Below are 22653 nucleotides of genomic sequence, written 5' to 3' on the forward strand. Positions count from 1 at the left end.
ACTCTTTTGTGTGTTAAACATGAGTGAATTTAAAAAAACAACAGGAATGCTTGTGATGAGGACACTTTATAATATAGATCAGAAAATAGCTTAAACCCTTAACGCCGAATGTCACAAATATGCAACAAACTGTTTGGATTAAGTTATAAGCTGAGATAGCAGCTGCATTCCCCCAATGCCGATTAATGCCTATACTGTACCTTCCTAGGAACCTTTGGCAAGCACTTGTTTCTAGTTTTCACAATTTTGCAGCATACCCAAATTTCTATTTATTGTTTTGCTATGGTCAAATGAATAATCTCAACTTAATTTACCATCTACTTAAAGGCAAAAACACGCATAAAACATATTTTTAGATACATCTATATAAATTCAGGTGTTATGGGGTTAATATGGGCCCTTTAAAAGAGACTAATAGTGAATGTTCAATCCTCATATTTTGGAAATCAGCGAGGTCTTGAGGTGCAGCAACAGGTGCAGGTGGGTTGAATTGTATTTAGATTGCATTTGTATAAAGCCAGGTGCATTGTGGGAGGTTGTGGTACCAGCAGAGTTAGTCTGGACGGTGCACTGTTGCCTTTGAGAGTAACAAAGCTCTTACCTTTAGACCCTCTGTGTGGGGCCGAGGGAGGAAAGGTTACACAGTGGAGATATGCCAGCCAAGACAATATGTAAGATATCTTAAATTACAGTTTTGATTTCACACAACGGCAGAGCTGGATGAAGTTACTTGTTACTTAACTAAAAGTACAGATACAGGGACAAAAAGTTACTCAAGTAAAAGTAGAAACATCACATGAAAAAATCTACTCAAGTAAAAGTATTAAAGCACCTGTTTAAAAATGTACTTAAAGAGCAAAAAGTAAAACTATTTTGCAGATATTTTCAGAACAATTAAAGGACAAAATTTAGCGTTTTTGATAAATAATTTATTATGATTTAAGTGATTCAATTGATTTCTTTTTTTTTTTTTTATATTTATTTAATTTCTAGCTGTTTTTATGTATTTGATTTGCTCAAACCTGGGACGAAAACTCAAACTAAATGTACTAAAATTTCAAGGTACTTTTTACTTTTCAGTCCAGATCATGTAAAATGTAGTGAAGTAGAAAGTACAGATACATGTTCTCAAATATAGTGAAGCGAAAGTAAAAAGTATCCACTGTGAAATCTACTTAAGTAAAGTACAGATACCTAACATTTTTACTTAAGTATTGTATTTTTAGTTTTACACTTCGTCACTTATGCAGAGACTATTGCCGCTTTATTCCTGATTAAACATGGAGCATTGTGGACAGTGAAAGATCGTTCGGAATTATGAGTATAGCCTATAAACATACCACTGTATATATAAATGGACATAGCTAACGTGCTGGCCGTTGCGTTCCAAATAGGAGGTGAGCGTGGGGACATTCCGGCTCCTTCTGACTCTGGCTCCCATGGACTCACATTGGAATATTGTGGAACCTCTCTCTGTAACTGCTGCAGTGAGCTTCGTCATTTTGGTCTTAAAATGTTCGTATTAACCCAGTCTATGTGATCCTGGGGTTTTTATTTTGCTGTTTTGCCCGATAAAAAAAAAGTCTTATTTATAATATAGAGCCTGTTTCCAAATTCGCCTCTGTAACCTTTAGCATCGCGAGCTTCATTTGACTGGACCCGAGCGCTACGTGTGACATCACACTCGCTTAGTCCACTTCTTTATACAGTCTTTGCCTATAAAAGTCAAACCAATGAATTATTTGTTGTTTTGTACATTCAGTCCAGGTGCAAAACTGACTGAGGTGCATTTGAGTTTCAAAGTTTAACATGAGGGTGCAAACATTTTTAATAAAAGTTGCAATGCACTCTTTTGCACCCCAGACCTGTAGGACACTGATGTAGCCATAACTGCCTCAAGTGTGGCTGCCAATCTTTGCCATCGGCTCCTCCTCCAAACACCAATCTCTCACACTATCACAACATAGATCTACAATACAAACTTTGATTTAGATAAACTTTATAGGCTTTATTTAATTTGGACACAGTAGCTCACACATCACAACATAATATAATAACAAAGAGAAAAAGCAAAAGATCGCAAGAGACAGGCGTCAAATAAGTATAAAAATGTATGTACGAGTCAAAATAAAATAGAAAATAAGTAGTACAACCTTAGCTTTATAAATGAGGTCATGGGAACAGAGTGCAACAACTGTCAACAACAACTGTCAACAACTATTATTATAACTTAATTTTGCTATAATTACATGTATTAAGCACACACACCCATGTTACAATCAGGATAACACACACAGTTTCTATTGTTTCTATTTTTAGATGTTGGAGCATTATTTGTTTGCACAAAGTATAGAGCAGGGGTCTTCTACCTCTATCAGGAGCTACTGGAAGCTCTCCACCCCTTTCCAAATAGCTCGCCAAAGGATTTCGGAATCAGTAAAATGAATTATAAATGTATAATTTTGATGTGTAACTTTGTGGACTAATAAATGGATCATGGTTTATGTTTTGTAGACATTGAACTGTACCCTACCTAAGCCTCACCTTTGCTCTTATATCCTCCTGAGACCCAGAACATTCATTTGTGTCCTTTATAGTGGACACTGAGTTAACCAGTCTGTCTTTTAAGTGTTTAGAGGTTCCTCCGCCTAAACAGGGTTGGGGGAAAATGAACTTAAAAGAAGTTAGTTTGGGGATGCAATATGATAAAAAAAAAAGAAATTAATAGGGAGTCTAAAAACTATTTGAAGTGACTGTAGAAGCTTGTCAGAGTCAGAGATGTTGGTCTTCAAAAAAGTTGTTTGTTCACATGGATTTAACAACAAAATGTCCCCGTTGTTATAAATGATACTATATTATAAATCAAAATAAAATGAACAAAATCGAAATGCTAAAGATGTTAATTTACCTCCAAATAGAGAGAAAATCACAAAAAATATAGATATTGCAACACACTTTTTTTCTCAGGAGAATATTTACTCAGTTTCTTGTGACTGCTAAAACTAGTAGCTCTTTGGCATTTTTATTTTGTAAAAGTTGCGGACCGGAAGAAAAAGGTTGGAGACCCCTGATTATATAGATACATTCATTTTGAAGTTGCCTTTGTAGTTGTAGGCCTAGTCAACATTTTACTATTTATATTTGCACTAATATGAGCATTTAAAGTTTGTCTATGAATCCTGACGCAGTACTGAAGCTCGTGAGTGCTCTTTTATCAAGCGACACCGTCACAAAAACTCCTCATCTTTTGGCGTATCTGTCTCTTTAAACGTGCGTCCTCGTGGTTTTCTTCGCGCACTTGATCAGGTCCCGTACCAAACCCGTGTAAATACTACGGTAAACACGCGCCATGGCACCGGCGTGTCGCTTTAAGAGTGAGTCTTCGGATGGCTTCTTGATATTAATAGAGCTGCCGTGTCTTCCTCCTCTGACGTAATGCAAAGCAAGTCCTGTCACTGCTCTGCGATAACACCAACCCAAATATGATACCAGACCACCAGCTGCCGCGGGTTACATTTCTAAACAAACTCAAATCTGTACATCGGGATATACAGCACTGCCAAGCTCCCCGTACTTACTTTGTTACCGGTGTCTGTTTGCTTAGTGAGGAGTGTGTAGCTTGAAGCCTTAACTAGCCTATCTCTCCTTCCCTCTCAGACCAAAGAAAAAAGCGGCCAAGACACAGTCACCCCGTCCGACATCATCAACAAACAAAAAGCCCACTAAGAGACGAGGCAGCCCGGCCATCAGGCAGCGACCCAGCTATCCACCATCTTAACCCGCTGCAAAGACGCAAATGTACAATCTGATCAACAGGTAAGAACTGAAACAAAACACGGGCACTTTTAGGCTGCACACTTCTCTATGCCAGTGTTATTAACGTGCTTGGTGCATTGTGGTGTCCAAATGTTGAACGGCGTGCACGCAAAGGAAGCATATGGCGCGCGAGGAAACGGGATGAGGATCAGGGGAGAGAAAACGGTGTCTGATCCGCGGCGCGTTTACGAAAAAGTATATGGCACTGTTCGCGTCCGATGGGTAGGTTTTTACGACGGACAGCAGTCGGTTTGCGTCCTTATGTAACTAACGGCCTGAGCCCCGTCGCTAAGGAAAAGAGGGATCCGCTGAATGAGAGAGAGAGACAGAGAGGGAGGGAGGAAAAAGAGCAGCGCCGCTTTGAATTCACATGGCAATTTACATTTAGGTTAGGACACCCAAACGCAACACAAATACAAATTGGGGTGCTACTGGGGACAGCTAACCCGACAGAGTTGGTCTTACGCAGCTCACGGCGCGGGGACGTGGAGTCAGTGCAAGTAGGTCTGACAAAGTTTTCTTGTTTTTAACATCAATTCGGAAAAGTGGCATCCCGGGTTCACGAGCTAGAGCTACAAGTTGCTAAAAGCCGGAGCACTTTGGAGTGGTGTTGTCACTACACAAAGTCGTTTTACCTCAACACTTTGCTTTACTTTTGAGTGTTTTCATTGATAACTTTTGCGCAGGCTTCTTATCTGGCTTTCCAAGTTCAGTTTTCTCGCTTTGTGGAATTACGCACGCCGTATCGGGAAAGTTGTCTCGTAACTTTGAGGTTGAAAGCGCTGGTCCACTTCAAAGGGATGCGTTAATAAAGCGGTTTTGAGTCCGATATGGCGCTGCTTTTTAGGACCTCTTTCATTGTTAGGGGCAGAGCGCGTGGTGGAGAAGAATCAGCGTAAAATAACCCTTAAAACTACAACTACTTGAAACCAGAGGACAGTTACGCACGAGGTTGGGTGTTTGTGTGCATTGGTTGCTTGTTATTGAACTTTTCTCGAGTGATGCCGGGAAGACCTAGTTGCGTTTCCACTCAAGTTTGAAAAGTCCCCCCTCCTCTCCTGTGGTGGTAAGAAACTGTGATGTTCCTTTGAGATAAGGGAGCGGGGTAGGCATGACAACTCTGTGGGGAGAGAGGAGTATGTGGATCCAGCACAATAAGGCACACACTGCAAGGAAGTCTTTTACATGCTCCTTCACACTGCTCCAGCTCTGGGGCAAACACAAACGCACCCAGTGGACTTCTGTTTCACTGATAACCCCCAGCCTGCCAGGCCCAAGGGACTACTGCACAGCCGGATTGTTTTTAAAGCTGATGAAGTTTACTTAGTTTCATGAGAAAGTTTTAAGTTAACCAGTTCTGAAAGTTATAGCAGCTCCTGCATGATTGCACTGCTATAAACTTTATTTTACATTTGCAAGATTGCCTAAATTTCTCAAAATCATCAAAATATTATTTGCTATAAGCTAATTGGATTAATTCAGTTTGCAGGTTGTCAAAATAGTTTTTTTCTTCCTACAGAAAATTTGCTTTAAGTCGTAAAGTAAAGTAGAGTCCACTAAAGTTTGGAGAAGTTTAGAAATGTGCCTAAAGTTTTTGATTAATGCAGCCTTATTTACTCAAATTTGTGGTCCGAATACGATCTGTTGACAAGTATTTTTTGTTGTTGTGAAAGTAACTTTTAGCTGATTGAGATGATGCTAAAATGTGACAGTAGCCGTGCTCATTTCACACACGAGTGATTTCTTCCTGGGTGACTCTGAAATCTTATCTTAAAAACTATAAAAGCATTATCAAATGGAAAGTCAAACAAGTAGCAACACATCGGCCAAATCACTTCACAACTTTATGAGAGTCAGACTTTTTTTTTTGGGCAACATAAAGAAAAATCGTAGAATTTCTTTTTACATTTAACAATCTCAAATTTCTTGTATAACATTTTCTTTTGTGTCTTTTTGCCTGACTGACAATTATTCCTGTTTCAGTATTATGTTATAACCTTTAAAATCACAGCCCTTTTCCACGCTAACTCATCACTCAAGTCTCAAACCCTTTACGTCCAATCAAGCTCTCCTCATACCCTTTTACTACGCATGAAACACACGTTAGTTACACACTTCTATCATTTTACCACGTACCTATAAAACAGTGCTTCGTGCATGGGGCCAAACTCGAGCATTTCTTCCACTTCGTAGACACTTGATATTATTGTATCCAACAGCCTTGTTCACGGACGCTATTAAACGTCAGAAACATTTGAGGACTTCCTAATGTGAACATCGGCTTGTAAAACTTTTCTCCCCATAGTATGTAGTGCTTTTCCTGTCTGAACGCGGAGACAGCCGTGGCTCATATGGACGCAATGTCGAGAGTCTGTGGTGCGTCTGAGAAGAGAGGGAAAGTTTGTGAGCGAGACTGCAATTGTCTCGATAGACGATAGCGGGGATGTTTGGTTTTATTGATGGTTTGACAACGGTAGTCATTTTGTGGGCTTCCTCGTATTTGTCTCTGGTTGCTTGAAATTAGAGCTGGGTTTCATGCGGAGAAGTTTAGACGCTTATATGCCTCAACTTTTTGTTCAAATATGTACGTGTTTTGTTTCAGTCAGGTTTTTATAAAATGATTTCTCAAAAAAGCTTTACCAATTATCAATACATGCAATATTTTGTATGTTTTAATTATGAGTTCCAGTGTTTACCACAAGTTTATCCTGAGACTACTGTGGCACAAGTTTTATTCACACTTTATTCAGCACAGTATATGAAGAACAACTTCTGCTTTCTGCTGATAAAAAATGACTAAATATAGACAAAATGAGCTTGCTTCTGTATGTTTAAGACAACACTGCAGGCTTACAGTATAATTACTTTTACAATTTTTCTTATTTTTAGTCAGAATTGCTCTAAGTTACAAAAGCTCTAACTTAACAAAAACAAAAATCTGTCTAAATACGTGAAAATGAAGTTACATGAACATCGGGTTTGGGTTTGTCCAGTGTTTTGTGTTTGATGAATGCAGATGATCAGGAAAAGTTACATCTGATTACGTGGTTTTATTTTAATTTCCACATGTAATATTAAGTGCCATGTCAGAATTTAGTCACGGAACACCTCGGCCTGTCACTGTAATTACTATATCAACTTATCAATCAAGAAATGTCAATGTCAGTATTTACTTTATGCTTTTTCTTTGTACTAGTGGCAACCTTTTGTCATTTTTCCACGCTACGATACATTTGAGCAATAGAGGGTTGAATAAATAACTTTAATTTAATTTCAAAGTAACTACTAAAGTGTCCCAGTCACTGTTTTTTTTTTTAAAATTGTAGCTGAAGTTTTAACAATTTTGAGTTATTTATGGTTATTTTTACTTATGATTTTTATGATTTTCAAAATTAAAAATGCAAGTTTATGTTTAAATGAATCAGTCTTAAAGTTGTTAAGCTTCGACACAGCAGTGAAATTATTTGAATAACAAAGAGAAAAAATATAAATGGTAATAATAGATACTAAAAAAATAAAAAATAGCAAGAGACTGGAGTCACTTAAGGTGTAAATATATAAACGTATAAGCACAAAGTTGTCAGTTTTTGCAGTTTGAGCTGAGTTTTGTTAATGCAAATGTAAAAAAAAATTTAACTAAAGAGTTTAAACTGAAAAAATCTGAAGTTATTATTGCGTTGCCAGATCAGGTGAAGTACAGTGATTCATCTGAACACAAGAGAGCTCCAGACAAAACACTGAAGCTGTGCGTTTGTGTTCTCCCTGAGATGATAACAGGTGTCTAGACTCCGCTGTCCCACTTTTCCATATTGCGACAGATTTGACTGTTTTATTTGACTTTGGTCTTTGGTTTATTTTTACTTGCCACTTAATTACATTAGAAGGAAGGCCTCGCTCAGATAGTTTATATGTGGTCAGTCTGCGCGGCTCACCCACGGCTGTCTACCACTACTTTTACTTCAAGCAGCGCACTCCTCTCCTCTTTATTTGAATTCAAGTTGCTCAACGCTGAAATGAAACCTGATTGCGAATTTTCTGGCGTTTCTCCGCGATTCGATTTGCGGTTTATCTTTTCAAATCGGTATTCACGTCACGGTGCGTTTGTATTTGCGAGAAGATCGACCATGAATTGCTTTACGTATACAAAATATTCTGAACTAATTTGAGGTCTGATCTGCGGCGTTTTGTATATATTGTTATTCACATAGAGATCCTGTTACTTAGAGTTTTGATATATATGTGAATTTATGCAACAATTCCTATTCCATTGTGATTAAGTGAGCAGCCCTACTTGAAATTATCCAAACTTGCAATGATAGCATCTATTAGTACAAGCTGTGGTTTTCAGTTTTAAGCAAGCCTGCTGTTCAGATCAAGGAACGCATTCATTTGTCATGGCTAGTTTGTTTGGGAAACGCTCATTGCTGGGCTGCTGGCTTTCGCTAACTGTTCTGTAGCACTTGTTATTAGTTTTGCCTTATTTCTCGGGGATGTTAGTGACTTTAACTCGCTTAACTCGCACGCTGGTTGCTTTATTAGAGTCCTGAAATACACGCGTTGGGTTTATTGTCCTGGTCGAGAAATTGAGTTTAAATTGAAGTTTAATTGTGTCCACTAAAAGCCTGCAGGTAGATTTTTATTTTTTATTTATATTGCACTTTACGTTGAAAAAGCGAATCTTTCAAAGCCCTTTTCAAACATATAAGGTTCACATTTGGGCAGATTTGGTCCAGATCTGAGTCTGGTTAAATTCTGATGTAGACTTGTTTTGTTCTTGTTACAGTCCTGGTTTAGTCTTGGCCTGGTTGAGGTTTAACCCAAAGTTTAGTCCTAGTTTAAATTTTATTTCAAGTGGCGTCGATGCAACATCTTAACTTCGAAATTTCTTGAAGTAAAGTATTATTTTAGAGTTAGAGTTACTTTATTTTGAACATTTTTAAATTTAAGCACAAAAGCTAATCTTTGTACTTGGACAAACACTCAAAACATGCAGATTTAATGAAACGAAAGAAAAAAAAATTGTTAGAAGCACTTAATGTACAAAAAAGGACTAAGAAGAAGCATGTTATTTTAATCCTACCCTTAATTTACAATATTTAAACTACATAATATACTTTTGTTTGTCATCACTTGCAAAGTACATTGTAGTTTCTCTTTACTCTGTTTACAGTAAAGTATGTTACATAAAATTAGTGCTTACTACCATTACTTCAACTTTTTTTTTCTCACTGCTTAATGTGACCTTTTGCTGAGATATAGTAACCCAGGGATTTCCTATAAAACCTTTGCTTTTGTTTGTCTTATCTATATGAAAATGTCGTATGTACAGTATTGTTTCTAAATCGTCACTGACACTCAATATTGTACTCGCATTTTCACGTATATATTGGCAATGTGGATGCTCCTGTGTTATCAGTACTGAAACTGCCTGGCCTGTTTTGACTCAGCCTTAACTACAATTGTATTTCCTGTTGCAGCCTTAGGGCCCTTATCTTCTTCTCTTCATCAGCTGTGACCTTGATAATGCACCGAGTAACATCTTCGACAGAGATTTTCTGAGATGTTATTAGCATATTGGTCGGTTTTACTATAACTTGGTGAGATTTTTTGTCAATAAATGAGTGTAATTGAGTCATGGTTGCAGTGGCAGATGCAGAACGATATCAGTGGTGGATGAAATACTCAGTTTGGTTGAAATTTTGAAGTGATTTTGAAGTGATTTCTTAATATTTCTAGCTGCTTTTGCTCAAAGTTTGGACAGAAACTCAAATTAAATGTGATAAAAAATAAACTCCAGCCATTTCAGCAGTTCTCACGCCGTAAAAAAAAGTTCTCCTGATCTAAAATGTAGTGGAGTAGAAATTACAGATACACGTTCTCAGTTGTAGTAGACTAAAAGTAAAAAGTATCCACTGCAAAACCTACAGATACCTAAAAATGTGTACTGAAGTGTTGCATTTTTACTTTTATACTTCGTTACCTTTGCGCCACTGAGCAATATCATCTACTGCGTGTGTGTTTTTAGTGTATAGGAGAACCACACTGGTCTGGAACGTAGCTTGGCCTGTCATGATAATTACTATATTGACTTATTGTTCAATACATGACAGGTCAGTATTTATCATGAGAACTTTCCTTGTGACTTTTATGACTCATTATAGATAAAATAACTACTCAAGTGTTGCATTACATCGTGTATTTATTAATATTTAACAATACTGTACATTTAGGATACGTTTTGTGGATAATTCTGATTCTAATTTTGGTTTGTTTTTAATATTATCATGTGTAGTGTATATTTACTTCAGCTGTACTACATATCGCACTTCAAAATTTGTGACAGCGACAGGCCTAAACACAGCTTTTACATTTTCATCTAAAACACATAAAGTATATTACAGATGGAGATGTTATTAAGCACTTTGCACTTAAGTAAATCATCATAATTGCCAGCGGAAAGCCTGTATGATTAGACTTTTCTATAAAAACAAATGCGTGTGTTTTTGAATATTAATGTACTTCACAACAGCGAGACAATTTGTGAATTTTAACACGAAACATGTCAATTAATTCCTCCAAAGTCTGAGCTCTACTCCAGACCACATGTATGCTTTTGCCGGATTACTGTCTGCGGATCTCTCAATGAAGAGCGCAGAGCTTATCATAATAATGTGAAACAATTAGATCTTGATTGGATTAAAAAGTGATTAATTACACGGCTAATATGAATAATTGCATTTCTGCCAACGTTAGTCAAACAGTGCGCACATAGTAGGTGGGGTTCATTATGTAACTGAAGTACTGGACTAAGGGAGTGCGGCGCCGCCCTTAACGTTCATCTCCAGTCAAATGAAGCTCATCGACGCCTGCAGTTATAAGGGTGGATTTAGACCTGAGATCCATATTAGGAATAGTAATTTCTTTATAAAAACAGCAAAATAAAATCACCAGGATTAGGTAGAGTGGGTTAATATGAACATTTTAAGACCAAAATGATGAGGCTCACAGCAGCAGTTGCAGAAAGAGGGGTGACAATTTTCAGTGTAAAGTCAATTGGAGCCAGAGTTGATGGAGCCAGAAGCGCCCACGTGCTCACTTCCTGTTTTAAATGTGGTGCCTAGCGGGTTTAACAAACTTTATTGATCCACAAAGGAAAGTACTTGGACACAGTAGCTCATACATCACATTATATTACAATAACAAAGTGTAAAAAATATATAAAAATCGTAATAATATCTTCTAAATAAGTAGCAATAAAAATATAGCAAGAGACTACAGTCAAATAAGGCATAATTATATAAATGTATATGTACATATGTAAGTAAAAAACTAAATAAATATATTCATATAAATACAGCATGTCACAGTTATATACAAAAAGTTGCGTATAAAAGAGGTCTGTATTTACATATATAGTCTTTTTTTTTACCCTGTGTGTGTGTGTAATGAATAGACTGACAGAGATCAAATCCTCACAAATGTGTCTGTTTGCTTAAGAGTCAGTAATACTTGACTTGAGTTTAACATTTGAAGCCGTAGTCTCACTACAACAGCTGCCCTAAGAGCCACAGCGGACACACTGAAGGGACATCACTGCAGTCGTTTGAGTCTGAGTTATTGGAGATTTGCCCTTTGGAAATTATAATCCGCAAGAAACTTAAATTAGCTCCATTATTTCACATTGACCCGATGGCATTTTTCAAAACTTTACAACCTTATGATTTGGTCAGTCGACAGTTGATGGGGCCATATATTTTTGTACAAATGTGTTTTTTTTAACATATAAAAGCTACAAAAGCTACTGTACTTTCTACTTGTGTAAAAAAAAATATATATATAAAGTATTTGCAGTCTGGTATTCAGTGGAGTTTGTGTTGAATAAACTGTTGTAGTGGGTTTGTTGTAGCCAGGCTGGCACCACCTAGTGCCTCTGCTCAATTTCATTTCTCTCCAGTGACTAGGTCAGGAATCAGAATACACTAGACGGTTTGCAAGACTCCTGGAAGTTGTAGACCACACACCGGCCAATCAGCAAAGTGCTATGAGGCCATGACTGGGTCCCTTTTTGTGGTACAGCACAACAGTAAACAAAGCAGTCGAGATGAATGTAGACAGAGCCATACATCCTGTGTTGCAAGTATTCCCGAGATTGAGGATTTAAAGCCGGAACAAAGAATGTTTGGTGAATTTTATCAAGGGGAAAAGATGGTGTTGCCCTTCTTCCTACAGGATTTGGGAAAATCTTAATATAGCAGTTAGCCCTGTTAGCGGCGCATTACATACGTCACGACCAAATAGCAGCGATTGGTTAAATTAAAAAAGTACCCACCTACTGTTGAGCAAACGAATCTTAATGCTGTGAGGTCAGACGGTTTCCACGAAGGGAATCGCTCGGTCCCTTCATGAGTCGATACGATACATGAGACATGGCTCACAATACGATATATTTTTATATTTTTGCACAGCCCTACTTTACATAACTTTTTTTTAACTTCACTTTTCTGGTGGAGGGTCTGTCAAATGCTTTTCTCCATGGAGATGCTATTGCTTTGTCTGTAATGTTTCACAGTTTGGCATTAAACCTTTCTATCTTCATGGAGACCAAACCAGACTAAGTTACAGGTCAGATCTGTGGAGAGGCGACCCCGCTCACAGTCAGAATCCCTGTTTTTCTAGGTATTTTTTCATCTTTTGAAACACCCATAATTGAATAAATGTAAGATAGAGCTGTTTAATGTCACACTGTGGAACATTCCAGGCAGAGCAGTGACATATTCATAGAAACAAGCAAGTGGCAGACCTCCAACCAAAACGTTACCTAGTGCACCTTTAAGTAACATCTTTTATACTCTTTTTGTGATATAATTTCCTCTAATAATCCTTAATCCGGACATCTCTATCGCTCCATCTCTGATCACAGCTCAGACCCTCCAAAGCTGTTCTCAATAAGCAGATTACTGTGGGATTGGTGCATGTCTCAATCTGGGAGTTGATTTGTATACAGTTTTCTAAAATGGAAAAAGTGACAGCGCTGTAAGTGGCACGCATTTCAACGTGATTTGTGCTGTTAAGCTTCTTTGTATTGGACTTTAAGCGAATGGCAAATGTGAAGGCAGTTTTTCCTTAAGTACATGCTGTATGTTTTTCTCACCTATGCTGATGGTGGAAATTAATTACGTTTGAAGAACTTTGTGAAATGTTGCTGTGATCTTTAGACTTGTCACCAAAATAAATTTTGAAGCGAGATTTATTGCTGAAGGAAATATATACGAATATTCCCAAAAAAGTATTCTAAATGTAAGATATTGTTAAATATTGTTGAGAATCCAACACTTAAAGCTGCACTGTGGAACGTTTTGGTTGGGGGTCCGTCACCTGCTTGTTTCTATGGTTACGTCATTGCTCTGCCTGGAATGTTCCACAGTATGACATTAATTAAGCAGCTCTATCTTACATTTATTCAATTACAGGTGGTTTTACAGCTCAAAAACACCTAGAAAAACTGGCATACTGACTCTGAGCGGGGTCGCCTCTCCACAGATCTGATCTGTAATGTGGTCTGGTTTGGACTCCATGAAGATAGAAAGGTTTAATACCATACTGTGAAACATTTCAGATTAAGCAATAACATTTCAAGGAAGAAAATAAATTGACGGACCCTCCACCAGAAAATTTACACGATGGATCTTTAAGTAATTAGTTTGTGTAATTTTAGTTCATAATTATCGTGATATTGTATCGTCAGAAGTCTCTCAATATTATCGTGGGCCATCACAATATATCAAATTACAAGTCTCTTTGCTCATTCATTGTTTTGGTGCAGGAACAACGAAAAGAAACAGAGGGAACTACATAGACCATGATCCTTTGCTTCGCTTTGTTTCAGTCCAATGAAATTACTTATCAAGCACTTTTTAGATCTTAACTCTTTAGTTTATGACAGAACCAAAGGCTTGTCAAGACATTTTTAAAGGAAAAAGTAATATATTCACAATTCTATTTCTATTTCTGCAAAGTATCGCAATAAATATCGTACCGTGACGTGCATATCGTGAAAATATTGTACCAAGCAATTTGGACATTGTTACATCCCTCAACTCCAATCTTATCTTATTGCAGACACAATAACCCAAAATGTACAAAGAAGAAGTAACCACAATAAATATTGAACCTTCAGAATTATATAATAAGGATGTTGCGATATCCAAATCTCACAGATATTATCACAATATGCATCTCACGGTACGATATTTATTGCGATATTTTGAATGACATAATTGTAGATGAAACACTTTTTTTGCTTTTAAAATACCTTGACAAGATTTTGGTGTGAATTATTTCCGTCATAATCTCAAGAATTCAAGTAAAAAACATATTTCTTTATGTTTTCTGCACTGAAATGAATCATGGGATATGTAGTTTCTGATGTTTATAAACTGTTGCTAATGTAAAACCATGCATTTAAGTAAAGAAACTTGTAATTCGATATATTGTGACAGTCCACGGTATTATTGTGAAACTTTTGACGATACGATATCACAATATTTCGGTTATTGTTACATCCCTATCATCTAATATTCATAAACTTATTTTCTTACTGCAGTGTTTACTTTAATATAGATGAAAACTAAAAATAGTAATTGCAAAAATACAGTAAATGCATAGAAGGACAGAAAAGAACCATATCTAAATTCATTGCAAGTTTTGTCATAATTACTATTAGAGATTCTGGACTTTTTTCGTTTTGTTAATGGTGCATTGTGTAACTTTTCTGGTGGAGATGTTACTGATTTGTCTAGAATGTTTCACAGTATGGCATTAAACCTTTCTATCTTCATGGAAACCAAACCAGATCAAGTTACAGATCAGAGTCAGAGTCACAGTCAGAATATCTGTTTTTCTAAGTATTTAGCTATAAAAACCACCTGTAACTGAATAAATGTCAGGTAGAGCTGTTTAAAGTCACACTGTGGAACATTCGAGACAGAGCATCGTCATATCTGTAGAAACGCCCCCAACCAAAAAGTTATCTTGACCAGTTCATCAGACGAAACACTCACTACTTTGTAAAGTAAAATCTGTATCTGTGTTTATTCTTGATGCTATCACCTCTCGTCGTCGCCATTACCACTTCCTCTGAAAATCTTACCTAATTTTAAGCTCACTTGTGATTCAGAGGAAGCATCGATTCACGGACTCGATTTCTAGCTCATATCTGATTCACTGCTTTAGCCACACACACACACACACACTCTAATCCAGGCTTATGATTCCTGTTACTGATGAAAATGTGTGTGTTTTTTTCCCTTCATTTTCCACTCCTCTCTTGTTCATTATCTGTAAATCTCCTGTAACACTAGACAAGCCTGTTAACGTCATGCTCCATCATACGGCACCCACCGCTCGCCAACGGTTCATTTGGCTGCTCAGTGCTGCAGTTACCTTTCACTTCCAGTGTAAATAGGCTCTGACAGTTGTTTGTCGTGGAGATGTTTCCTAGTCATAATACTCCCGACCAAGTTTGATGTGGGACTGTTCCGTTGGAGCGTTCAGGTAGAAATAACTCGGGGCGAATTGTGCTGAGCTGTTTACAGGGTCGGAAAAGCCAAGTCAGTGAGCGAAAGACATTACATTATTAACTGTAACTGAGTAATTGGCGCCCTCACTCCACTCGTACGCAGCTCTTGCCTGACCAGCCAGACCCTTCTACGTTTTGTCCGAACCCAGAAGCATCTGGAACCGGACCACAGAACGCGAAAAACTCCGTCCAACTTTGAGATGATCTAATGAACCGCTAATTTGCAGCACGTGTTTCTCAAATTCGGGAGACATCTACTTTTAAAAATTCTCATAACATTGAGAACAAAATATATAACTTCGTTTAACTGAAATAAGTAATAGTTTGGTGCTTCGATTGTTGATTCTAAGGATGTAACGATATCCAAATCTCACGGTACGATATTATCACGTCACGCATCTCACGGTACGATATTAATTGCGATATTTTAAAATGTTAATATGCTACTTTTTCTTCTTAAAATGCCTTGACAAGACTTAATCCAAAGAACTAAGACTTAAATGTTAAATAAATGTAGATGTAGTTGGACACTTTTTTGCTTTTAAAATACCTTGACAAGATTTTGGTGTAAATTATCCTAAGAATTCAAGTAAAAAACATATTTCTTCATGTTGTTTGCACTGAAATGAATCATGGGATATGAAGTTCCCTATATTTATAAGCTGTTGCTACTATAAAATCGTGCATTTAAGCAAAAAAACATGTAATTTGATATGTTTTGACAGCCCACGATATTATTGTGAGACTGTTGACGATACGATATCACGATATTTCAGTTATTGTTACATCCCTAGTTGATTCTGTAAAAATCTGTACTGTTTCTCAGTTCTTTATGTAGTTTTCTCCTTTTTTATGTGTTTGTGTTTGCCGTGAACGGAGCATGTGTCTCTCTGATTGGTTAATCCACCTGTCAATCAAGCCTTCTGAAATCAGGACAATAAGGTACAGCTCCAGATTATAGACTGTATAAATAAATGGATCCGTTATAGGAAGTTTGCATGCGGGCACTTTCGGTTCCTTCTGACCCAGGCTTTCATTTACTTCCATTGGTATATTGTGGCTCCTCTCTCTGTAACTGCTGCTCTGAGCCTCATCATTTTGTCATTTTGGTCTTAAAATGTTCATATTATATGTTCATAGTAACTCTCTACATCAGGGGTGGGCAAACTACGGCCCGGGGACCATATGCGGCCCTGTAATCTTTTTAAACCAGCCCGAACTTGAGTAATAGCAATAATAATCATAATTTTCAGTGTTCTAAAAGTAATTTCAATAAATAGTAAATACCGTGGGACTAGAAAGACAGATATTTTGTTGTAATGCTTTGTTATGATTTTCAATGATGGGATATTTTAATAACATGGGGTATGTTTTCAATCATATCCCGTGCTATTTTTTTCTCTTTTGAGGTGGATTACCAAAAAACTTCATCCATCTGCTCCTGGTCCTGCCCTTCCGTCATATTTTAAAACCCTTTGTGGCCCACGAGTCAAACAGTTTGCCCACCCCTGCTCTACATGATCCTGGGTTTTTTAATTTTGCGATTTCGTCAGTTTAAGAAATGTCACACTCGCTTAGTCCACTCCACTTCTTTATGCAGTCTACACTCCCGTTCCACTCGTGTTTGTAAGTTTTTTGCAAACATACCCTTCCAGTTTTCATATACTGAAGTCGATATAGTAATTACTGTCTTTGTGCTGATGGGCAAGACACTACACCGCGCCAGTGTAAATGCATGTTTAAGGGGGATTGTGTTTTTGTGCGTTTTGTTAGCACAGAAGTGAAGCCAAGTCTGTCAGTGGGCCTCAGGGGATCTGTGCTTATTACTTACAACCACTGCATTTGACAGCATGATCGACTAGTATTTCTCAAACAGTGAAACGTGTTATGAGCTCAGGCTGCTTGTGTTGAAATATTTTTGTTGACTCGATCTACTATTGCAAAAAGTAAAGTCGTAGCTCCTGTTTGTCTTAGTTTTTAAAGGGACATTGAGTAACTTTAGTGGCGGAGGGTCTGTCCAATGCTTTTCTACATGGAGATGTTATTGCTTTGCCTGGAATGTTTCACAGCATGATGTATTCAACCTTTCTATCTTCATGGAGACCAAACCAGACCAAGTTACAGGTCAGATCTGTGGAGAGGCGACCCCGCTCACAGTCAGAATGTCTGTTTTTCAAGGTATTTTTCAGTTATAAAATCATCTGTAATTGAATAAATGTAAGGTCCCCAACCGAAAAGCTACACAGTGCAGCTTTAAGTAGGGCTGTACGATTAATCACATTGTAATTGAGATTCAGTAACTTTTAACTTCTTCTACTTCTTCTCAGATGCAAAACTTTGTCTGTCTTTTGTTTTAAATGGCAGTGAAGAAAAACGAAATACCAAATCATGACCAATCAATATGGGCATCTTTTTTCTTCGTCATCTTTCTTCTTTTTTTTCTTGTCTTTTCTCACAGCTTTACTTTTCGACTTAGTATTTAAAATGGCACTTAATTTCATAAATAAGGCCATGTACTTCGCAGTTACCTGTTCCACACGCTACATGTGCTTATTATTATTTTTTTCACTCATTTTTACTACAACTCTACAAACTGTCTATTTAAAAATTAGTTTACTGGGCTTATCCTGCTTTGTGACAGTGACGTAAGGTAGATTCTGTATTATTGTTTATCACAGTATATCTCTGTAGTAATATATCGTGCTTAAAAATGTGCATACTAAAATGATAATTCAACATTGACTAAATCTCCCTTTAAACTCTCAGCTTTTTGCTTTTTGAAACCCAGTGGCAGAATGTAACAAAGTAAAAGAAGTAAAGTACTGTAGGTAGGTAGGTTTTGTAGTGGATACTTTTTACTTTTACCTCACTACATTTCAGAGCAGATGTCTGTACTTTCAGCTCCACTACATTTTTATTTTATTGTTGTGCGAGACCTAATGTAATGTCTGAGGGGTTTATTTTTGAGCAAACAAAAACATACAAAGAAAAATAGCTTGGAAAAATATGAATTCACTTGCTTCTGTTGAACAAAATTCTGCGCAAATCTTTATCAAAATCACTACATGTGAAGTGTACTTTAATACTTTTACCTCAGTAAATTTTTTTCATGTGATACTTTTACTTTTACTTAGACTTAGACAGACTTTATTGATCCAAAATGGAAATTATTTGGACACATCAGCTCACACATCAAAATATAATATAATAACAAAGCAAAAAAAAAACATAAATGTGATTATAATAAATTCTAAATAAGTAGCAATAAAAATATCAAGAGACTATATGTACAAGTAAAAATTAAATTAAATAGAAGTAAGTAATAAAATATCTCAGCAATATGCAGTAGGCTTTGAGTATTTCTTTGCTCCGGTATCTGTACTTTTACTTAAAGGTGCATTGTGTAACTTCTGGTAGAGATGTTTTTCTCCAAGCTTTTCACAGTATGGCATTAAATCTTTCTAACTTCACGGAGTCCAAAACCAGACCGAGTTACAGGTCAGATCTGCGGAGAGGCGACCCCGCTCAGTCAGAATTCCTGCTTTTCGAGGTATTTTCGAGCAGTAAAATCACCTGTAATTGAAAAAAAAAAGGAAAGTAGAGCTGCTTAAATGTCATACTTTGGAACATTCGAGGCAAAGCAATGACATATCCATAGAAAAAAGCAAGTGAAGGACCCCCAAAACCAAAAAATTCAGTACTTCTTCCAGCCCTGTTGAAACCTCTGTAATCTCTTTTTTACTGAACTCACCTATAGCATGTGCGTCTGCTGTGGACTGGCCTCACATCTGGCGGCGGAGGGAGTGTTCAAACAGCTCTTTGTCCAGACTGGGAGCGCACATCTGTGGAGGAGAGCCCTGCTGCTGTGGCTGTGTCTGTAATAGAGCCCAGACCATTTACTGCTCCCCATCAAATTAAAAGTATGATTTAAAACAACCAACATGCATGTTCCTTTTTCATTACAGTCTGCACGGGCTGGCTCTGCTCCACCTCCTCCCACCGTAAAAAAAAAAAAAAGTTTCAAAGTAAGATTAAAGCTGCGCAGTGTAAATCAGTGTAAAGTGAATCGCTGCGGGTTTGGTTTTGTATTCAGTGGCTGCTGTCTGTAGCTCTGGTCCTGTCGAGGAAAGTAAAGTACATTTTCAGGTATCTGTACTTTACGTAAGTATATTTTACAGTGGATACTTTTTACTTGTACTTCACTACATTTGAGAGCATGTATCTGTACTTTCTACTCCACTACATTACTGGACTGAAAAATAAAAGTAAAAAAAGTAAGCTGAAAAGGCTGAGGGATTTAACTTTTACACGTTTATAATTTGGGCAAACACTAAAATGCAAATAAAAGCAACTAAAAAGCGACTGAATTCGGTACAAAATCAAGCATTATGAGACCTCAAAATCTGCACGAAACACTTTTACTTTTTACTTTTTCAGTTCATTTTTAAACAGGTACTTAAACACTTTTACTAGAATGGATTTTTTGATGTGATACTTTTACTTTTCCCATTACTTCTGCCATTTCCAACCCTGTCATAGCAAATACAAAACTTTGCACAAGAAACGTTAGAATCTTGTTTCTTTTTTGTCATGTTTTAAATCACTTTCTTTGCTCCATTCTGAATTAAATAAAAAAATACTATATCATGTAGACAGTTTATTTCTCCCACCTCTGAATACAGATCCCTTGATAAGTCTGCATATACTTTGAGGACCAGTGATGGATGAAGTACTCAATTTTGTCACTTAAGTAAAGTAAAAGCACAGATACTGAGGCAAGAGATTACTCAAGTAAGAGCGAGAGTGAGAGTTTTAGAACAATTAAAGGATGAAATGTAGTGATTTTGATCATGAGTTTAGTGGATTTTAAGTGATTCAATTGATTTTTAAATTTTTTTCTAGCTGTTTTTGTGTGTTTGGGTTGCTCAAAGTTGGGACGTTAACTCAAATTAAATGTGTCTCTTTTTACTTTTCAGTCCAGATCTAAAATGTAGTGGAGTAGAAAGTCCAGATACATGCTCTCAAATGTGAAGTAAAAGTAAAGTATCCACTGTAAAATATATTTAAGTAAAGTACAGATACCTTAAAACTGAACTGAAGAATTGTGCTTTTTCTTTTGTACTTCATTACCTTCCACCGCTGCTGAGGACACATTATAAGTTTGAAAAATGAAACCAGAGTCTAGACCCCACTATGAGCATTATAACACATGTGTTTAGGGCCCTTGTGGTCGCTAGCTTTTCAAAGAGCCTGCAGCGATATGACTGGTCTGGGCTCACCTGTGGGACGCGAACCAGAGATTGAAAACCGCAGATTTGTGAGACCTGTCAGCATCAGCACGTTTCTGTGGACAAAGTCTGTCTCTGGATTACCATTCTTTTATGTAGTTAGGAACTCAAACCAGACGACTACACTGAGCTGTGTTATCCATCGCATTTTCACCTGCACGTAACCTTTTTTCATTCTGTCTCAAAATGATCGTCTGAAAATAACAACCATTCATTTACAATAACTATAAAAGTCAATTAGTGGCAGTTTTAATCCAAAAGGTGCATTGTGTAACTTTTCTGGTGGAGGGTCCATCAAATAAACCTTTCTATTTTCACGGAGACCAAACCAGACTAAGTTTACAGGTCAGATCTGTGGAGAGGCAACCCCGCTCACAGTCAGAATGTCAATTTTTTTAGGTATTTTTGAGCTATAAAAACACCTGTAATCGAATAAATGTGAAGTAGAGCTGTTTAATGTCACACTGTGGAACATTCCAGGCAGAGCATAGTAACAAGCAGGTGACAAACCCCCAACCAAAAAGTTACACAGTGTATCTTTAAGCGTGATTACTGACATCGTGATCATTTGTGCTGGGAATCGCAGGGTTCCTCACGATTCGATACGATACACGATACGTGGCTCACTGTACGATATTAACATGATATTTTGCTTATGACATATTGCGTTTTTTAAGAACCAAATACATTTTAACAACATTATTTCTATTTTATAAACCACGACCTGCACAAATTTGACATGAAGTACACCAGATTTGATCACTGAAACTGTGAATATGTCAAGTGTATTAAAGAGTAGTGCAGTCACACAAAAAAAATGCTAAAAGACACCAAAATATACTTGATATATTGATACAGCAGCCCACAATAGCGATACTGTATCACCAAATTTAGTATCACGATATATCGATATTTTGATATTTTTGCACGAAACCTAATGACCAAACATTGATAGTCCATTTTCTTTTAAAATTATGTAATGGATTCTTCAAGTATATGACTAACTTAATGAAATTCAACTTTTTGAATGATTAAAAAAAACAAACAAAAACTTTACCTTAAGTTAGCTTGATTTTTTTGCAGTATAGTTTTTGCTTCTAATATTCTTATGATTATTTATTATTTCTTAAGACTATGGCTACGTTTATATGATGACGGTCTGAACAGAAGACGCAAAAGTGGCGTCGCATCTTCACTTTTTATTCCGCGTTTAGACGAGCGTTTTCAAGAGGAAATCTGCTTGCACACGGTGACGCAAAAGTGTGTGGAATTAGATTGGGTATGCATGCCAGGTTTCTGTGTTCTGTATGTTTGTGACATAAATGCGTACGCGACGTGAGCAGGTCTGACCAGAGTTTTGCGTCTTAGGGCAGTGTAGACGGAAACGCTACGGTCAAACGTATTCAACTTTTTTGAATACGGTGATTTCAGATTTTTGCGTTTTTATGCCCCAAAAACGCTGTCACTTTCTAAATGAAAGGCACCTCCGTTAAAATATTTTGTTGTTTTATCTGCAAGTGTTTTCGTGTAAACAGACTCTCAATTGTTGGTTACTTTATTTGCCATTTGTAGTTAAAACCACATTGGAAAAACATGTGCGAAAAAGCTCAAAGTGCACGATATACACAACAACAGACAATCATTACAGACAACATAAAACACTGTGAATAAACAAGATACAAAAATGAAGGAGCTAAAACATCAAAGTTCAAAGTGCACTGTGACTTGAATAATCACAGTGATCACAGAACAGCCCTGATCCCGATTCAGAAATGTAGTTTTGTGGATTTTGGTTTCGGGTTTGTTTGGGAGTTTGGTGTTAAAGTGCGAAAGGGTGCATGTGGCCAACAGGGCTTTTTGAAATGTAAATGAGGGGCACACATCTGGGGGTCTTTGTGCCGGGGATGAGGAGGTGGTGTCAGAGGCCCACAGTCAGTCCGTTTTATCAGGGGGCGGGGCTTAAGACAGGCC

The 22653-nt window shown here is 37.1% G+C and overlaps 1 protein-coding gene across 3 annotated transcripts in view; it reads left to right on the top strand.

Annotated features, from left to right (window-relative positions):
• Positions 1-3464: 3464 nt before the first annotated feature.
• The window catches only part of trps1 (trichorhinophalangeal syndrome I), a 229054-nt gene continuing 209865 nt past the window's right edge, over positions 3465-22653 (top strand). The window contains exon 1 of one of the 3 annotated variants that reach the window (XM_020934354.2): positions 3465-3816. The gene's annotated coding sequence lies outside the window, so the exon portion shown is untranslated. Of the gene's footprint in view, positions 3817-4128; positions 4321-22653 lie in introns of those variants that run through there. The other 2 variants (XM_055157215.1, XM_055157216.1) reach the window with 2 other exon arrangements.

This window comes from Boleophthalmus pectinirostris, unplaced genomic scaffold (genome assembly GCF_026225935.1).
Source record: "Boleophthalmus pectinirostris isolate CB_2022bp ecotype Guang Dong unplaced genomic scaffold, ASM2622593v1 HiC_scaffold_21, whole genome shotgun sequence".
In the NCBI taxonomy this organism is placed as follows: Eukaryota; Metazoa; Chordata; class Actinopteri; order Gobiiformes; family Gobiidae; genus Boleophthalmus; species Boleophthalmus pectinirostris.